Source organism: Oratosquilla oratoria, chromosome 2, assembly GCF_046742065.1.
Source record: "Oratosquilla oratoria isolate Oo_2021 chromosome 2, ASM4674206v1, whole genome shotgun sequence".
Classification (NCBI taxonomy): domain Eukaryota; kingdom Metazoa; phylum Arthropoda; class Malacostraca; order Stomatopoda; family Squillidae; genus Oratosquilla; species Oratosquilla oratoria.
In genome coordinates this window covers 15,738,556-15,744,864 of record NC_134778.1, presented here as the reverse complement: position 1 = coordinate 15,744,864, position 6,309 = coordinate 15,738,556, and positions in this window count along the sequence as shown.

Below are 6,309 nucleotides of genomic sequence, written 5' to 3'. Positions count from 1 at the left end.
GAGTGGTTCAGTGCGGTACGATAACCATGGTTCCTGCCATACCTGGAAAGAAGGTAGCACTTTACAGCATTATAATTGCTGCCTGCATTAAAAAGAATAACAAGAAATTACGGAGACATGTCTGGTGCCAGTTTACACTAGTACTAGGTGCGGACATGGTGGTAAGGTAACTTCGGTCTGTACTAAGCGGGTTTGCTAACTTTGCTCGCACCTCACCTCGTGCGTTTGGCAGCGATATCAGCCCTCCATCCACTGCCCGCAAATGGCACCGGGAACGGATAGTTTGATGGTTTGCCCGCTGAAATTGCCCGTTGTCGAGCAAAGCCCTCGTGCCCGGCGGACAGTGTTCGACCGTGTGGACGTGGCATAAGAGATTCTTTCGATTACATCCTCAAAGCACCATGTGTTTGTATTTACACGTGGGTTTGATTACATTCCTTCAACCCATTTTCTCCTTGTTATGCCACATCCACACGGTCGAGCGTTGTCCGCCGGGCACGAGGGCTTTGCTCAACAACGGGCAATTTCAGCGGGCAAACCATCAAACTGTCCATTCCCGGCGCCATTTGCGGGCAGTGGATGGAGGGCTGACATCGCTGCCAAACGCATGAGGTGAGGTGCGAGCAAAGTTAGCAAACCCGCTCAGTACAGACTGAAGTTACCTTCTCCACCATGTCCGCACCTAGTACTAGTGTGTACTGGTCTCGACAAGACGTGCTATTGGTGCTATGCTTTTCCTCATATTTCTCTCTTGCCTTTGTATATATGGCTCCACTTTCGAAAGGAGAACAGAAAAGCTGCGTATGTTCATTCTCATGTAATTGCGAGACAGTTGTTCATTTTCATCCTGCAATTCACGTAAGATTGTCACTGAGCTTCCCATTAAATCACGTCTTTGTAACTACTCCCGGCACCAGACATGTTTCCGTGATTTCTTGTTTTTCTTTTTAATGTAGGAAGCAATTATAATGTTGTAAAGTGCTATCTTCTTTCCAGGTATGGCGGGAACCATGGTTATCGTACCGCACTAAACCACTCACTCCCAACCTCTGCTTGCGGCCAATTAACCTCCAACCACCATCGTCAGCCGTGTGGACACTTTGCGGGCAGAGTCTGCGGACTTTGCCCTTACCGGGCAAAGTCTGCCAGGCACAGCTCGACCGTGTGGACGCGGCATTAGGAGCTTAGACTCACTTCACTTAAATCATGATATTATATATTATATTTTTAATTGTTATATTCATATATCCTCATTAAATTCAATAATTCAATATATTTTTTCCATTGAAACACTGACATATACTTGTTATCCCACGTCCACACGGTCGAGGTGTGCCTGGCAGACTCTGCCCTTACCGGGCAAAGTCCGCAGACTCTGCCCGCGAAGGTGTCCACACGGCTGATGATGGTGGTTGGAGGTTATGGTAGTTGGCCGCAAGCAGGGGTTGGGAGTGAGTGGTTCAGTGTGGTACGATAACGATGGTTCCCACCATACTTGGAAAGAAGGTAGCACTTTACAGCATTATAATTGTTCCCTGCATTAAAAAGAAAAACAAGAAATCACGGAGACATGTCTGGTGCCGGGAGTGGTTACAAAGACGTGATTTAATGTGAAGCTCAGTGACAATTCTACGTGAATTGCAGGATGAAAATGAACAACTGTTTTGCAATTACATGAGAATGAACATAAACAGCTTTTCTGATCTCCTTTCGAAAGTGGAGCCATATATACAAAGGCAAGAGACAAATATGAGGAAAAGCATAGCACCAATAGCACGTCTAGAGGCAATTTCTTTTTCACATGACTCTCACTCCTGCATATTGTCTGTGCTATGTGCTTCAATGCTGCAACACGTTTGTCTCTATTTTCATAATCAAAACACTTCACATTCCATTAACATTCCTGAACTCGGTATAAATCAATCAATGTTACGGTGTCTTGTCGAGACCAGTATACACTAGTACTAGGTGCGGACATGGTGGTAAGGTAACTTCGGTCTGTACTGAGCGAGTTTGTTAACTTTGCTCGCACCTCACCTTGTGCGTTTGGCAGCGATATCAGTCCTCCATCCACTGCCCGCAAATGGCGCCGGGAACGGAGAGTTTGATGGTTTGCCCGCTGAAATTGCCCGTTGTCGAGCAAAGCCCTCGTGCCCGGCGGACAGTGCTCGACCGTGTGGACATGGCATTAGGTGATTAGGGGAATCGTCGGGCTTAGACTAAGTAAACCATGCATGAATAGAACAATGCTGACGAACGTGTACGTATCTATGTATAAAACTACCGACTACCACTTCGTGATATCACTCAAGACTTCGTTATCTCGTTTCTTGACTTAATATCTAGATCTCATATATTCCCTAAATTATTCCTCTCATGGAATCCTGAGCTGGAGGTTGGGAATTTTTCTCATTCTCCGAAATACAAGGTTCCTATTCTATGTTTACAACCAAATGCGTTATAATGACGTCACGGGGGGTGGAGTTACAGTGTACCCATAATGCCTAGCGATGTCTCTTATAGAATCTTCTAAAAATAAATGCAATTAAACGAAAATAATAGGCTACTCAATTAAAATTTCTGGCCTTACATTCCTTGAGATGAGGCTAAGAACAGTACTGCCCACGTTGTTCTCTGAACCCCGATTCTTGAATATTTCTTCGATTACCTTAGGTTTTTTTTTTTTTTTTCTCAACCCACGACCCTCACCTTTCTCCATAGATTCTATGGCGTTGTCCTAGAAGCCAAAATACTGCGATGTGTAACATATAACAGGCACGTACTCCTGCAAAATATTCCACCCAATATATACCCTCTATACATGTAGCAATTTTTTCACATTATCTTAATCCTTGCTGTGTGCCTGTTCGGGTTAATTAACATGTGAGTTATGGCATGATCATTCAGCGTGCGTGTGTGTGACATGTACTCCCATGTTCCTTTTGCCAAGGTTATGATTCGGCATGTGAACTCTGTTGTGATGTCAATAGTACACATCAATGAAAACAATCATGAAGAAGCTCGTCTCACACCGACAACAGAGGGTTGCGTGCGCGAGGCACGCTGCAGTAGGTCGATGGCAAGAGCGTGTCGGCTCCTAGTTGTGCTGGACCGGCCCGTCATCATGCAACTACCATTCAGCTAGAAAGCCTCTAGGGGCTGAGGGCAAAATCATGAACAATATAGATGCAAGAAAGTTTCTGTTAGGTAACGATGTGGGCCTGTGTGCGTGCGTACGTTACTTTCATATTTCAATTTTCAATTTGGTATTCAATATATCCCTTACAACACTTCTTCGTAAGTTCCTGTTACTTACACGTTTTATCAGTCTTTTTTTCACAGAATTTCTCTTCATGTTATACATCCTTGCAGCATTTCTCCATTGTCTCCCACCAACACATCATCTGCATACAGCCTCTGCTTTAATCAAAACTTACACTTTCCTTCCTCCCCACATTTATACTCATTTTTTTTTTTTATAATTCATTCACTTTTTTTTTTCATTTGTGATACGCTTTGAACATTTGCAGTGACGTCACAACCCGTCTCTTATGGGTCACTTCTTCCCACTTGCCTTGATCCATCCACTCGCAGATGCTCTCTTCCCACCCACCGACAGCCCTCAGCAGCTTCTCTTTCACCCTCGAATACCTCTCCAAGACCACCTCATATCAAAATGGTACCTGACGTGGTGGTAGCGAAGGGATGGGAGGAGGGGGTGGAGGGTTTGTCACAGGAGAGAGAATTGTCGTTGAATAAGCTATTGCTTGAAATCGTGTTAGATTGAATATTGACTATTAGAATTGATGTTTTTGCTGAATTTGTGTGTGTGTGTGTGTGTGTGTGTGTGTGTGTGTGTGTGTGTGTGTGTGTGTGTGTGTGTGTGTGTGTGTGTGTGTGTGTGTGTGTGTCCAGAACCTGGACAGTGGAAAGAGGAGGGGGTGGTTGAAGGGCATGAGAATTTTCTCACATTGGGAAATTGGCGAAGAGAGATAGCTGCAGTGGAAGCCAGAGTCCAGCAAATTTGGGACTCCGGCCGGGACCACGCATGATCCCTTCAAATCAGTGCGTGTAATCAAGGAGGGGACCAAAATCATGCAAATCACTGCCCTAGGATAATTAAACAGAACATACTACATTGATTTTATTGTTCAAATTATTTCCACAAACAGTGGCATGCAACTTATTCATCATTATTCCAATATCAATATCAATTTAGGTTATCCTACCTGGCTAGCGCTGCGCGCTCTAAATCCTAGCTAATGAAAACACAATACCTTAAATTGTTTCTTTAGACTCTCCAAGAACAGTGCATTGACCTGTAAGTTCTTAAAATGAGTGGATGTCCTCGGTTGAACAGGATGCTGGTGATATCCATGGATCCACGCGTTGTGCAGAAGGCGGCGGGAACCATGCCTGTCCTTTGTCGTTGGCACTGCTCGTGGTGGGGAAGGGGAACAGAGTCCGATGGTTTCATTTTTTCAGATCTCACACTGCACTGATTAGTTATGTCCTGGATATTGAATCACTGGAGTGGGTTCGGCATGAACTCCGATTGGACTTGCAGACTCCGATTTCAGGGCACGTCGCGAAACACAGTTCAAGCACGTTCCAATAAGCCTTTGTGGCACTGCACGAAACACATTTCTCATTTCAGTAAGTCTCTGGGACACTAGACACATGAGTCACTATTGCATGGTTAGCGATGGCCAAACGCGTCACTATTGAGGAAAAGAGGTCCTCGATAGACACCCTATGGGAGAGTGGGGCATGTCTGCTCCTACCGAGAGGACGTGAGGCTTCTCGCCATACGAACGTAATGCTAACTAACAAGTGCCCGTGAGCGTGGTGCCAACTGCCTATTCCGATACACTGTTTTCGGTGATCTTTTTTCTAATCACTAAATTTCGAGAGGAATGCAATGCAACGTCTGGGCAGGAGTTAAATTATTTCTAATAGTCCTTTGAGGTAGTCACTAGTTACGAGAAAGGGCTATATGATCCTAACTAGCCTAATTAAAACTAGCCTAGACAAGAAATGGCAAGCGCGCAGGAGAGGGTGAAACCGTTGAGGAACCAATGCGAATGGTAACACATAGGTAAAAGATACCAATCCTAATCATAAAGTACAAAGATACAAATACAAATACAAATATGAACCAGTAAAACTGAGAGGTTCAGATATTCCAATCTTAACATTATAACATCTGAGATGTCTTCGATCATAAGCATACGAAGAGACATCTTGGAAGAAGTAGGGACGAAATTCCTGAGTAGATAGGAGATACTTAACTGCTAAATTTTCACAACAGTTGCTGGAGGAAAGGGGAGGGAAATTATCAAGAAGTAGTTACTAGAGGCCTTAAGATTTCTAGCGATTCCATAGAGCGAGGGAAAGTAATAGCCGAAAGGGCTGAAAAGAGACGAAAGAAAATGGAAATCAAGCAGTGTCAGCGATTCCATTGAGCAAAGGAAATTGCATGCAACTTTCTCCTCCCACTCGATATCTCTAGGTTGTATGTTCTCCCTCGTAAACACCGATTTAAAATGCTTGTTCATAATTTCTGCCATTTCTATTTCCTCTGTGTATTCAACTCCTCCTTGTCGTAGTTTCACTAATTCTTGTTTGTTTTTCAGTTTGTTGTTTACAAATCTATAAAATAGTTTTGGTTGATCTTTACATTTTTCTATGACATCCTTTTCGTATTTTCTCTTTTCTTCTCTGCACACTTGTACATATTGATTTCTATAACTAGTATATATTTTCCATTTTTCAGGTCTTTTGTCTTTCTTCCATTTTATCCAAGCTTTATCCCTTTTGTCTTTTAACTCCCTACATCTTTTGTTGTACCAACACTTTACATATCCTTTTTCTTGTTTTTGTCTTGGAACATACTTTTCCACTCCTTTATAAATTTTTGTCAATTTTTTCCATTTCTCCTCTACTGTTGTTTCCTCCTTGTGTATCCTTTCCCAGTCTGGTTTTTGAAAGAATTCTCTTACTTAATCAAACTTCGTTTTTTCCATACATCAATCTTCCAATTCTATTTTGTTCGTTTTTTTTTTCTTCGTTTTTTTTTCGTTTTTCTTTTTTTTTTCATTTAGTTCCAGTTCAACCAATATGTGGTCACTTGTACTTATTGGTGTCTTATATTCAATCTTGTCCACTATTTCAGGTTCTGATGTGATTATTAGGTCCAGTCTCGATGGTTCTTCCTCATTTCTATGCCTAGTATTCTCTTGTATCCATCGCATCATTGTATGTTCTATAATCATATCAAGTAGTACATCACCCCATAGGTCGTCTCCA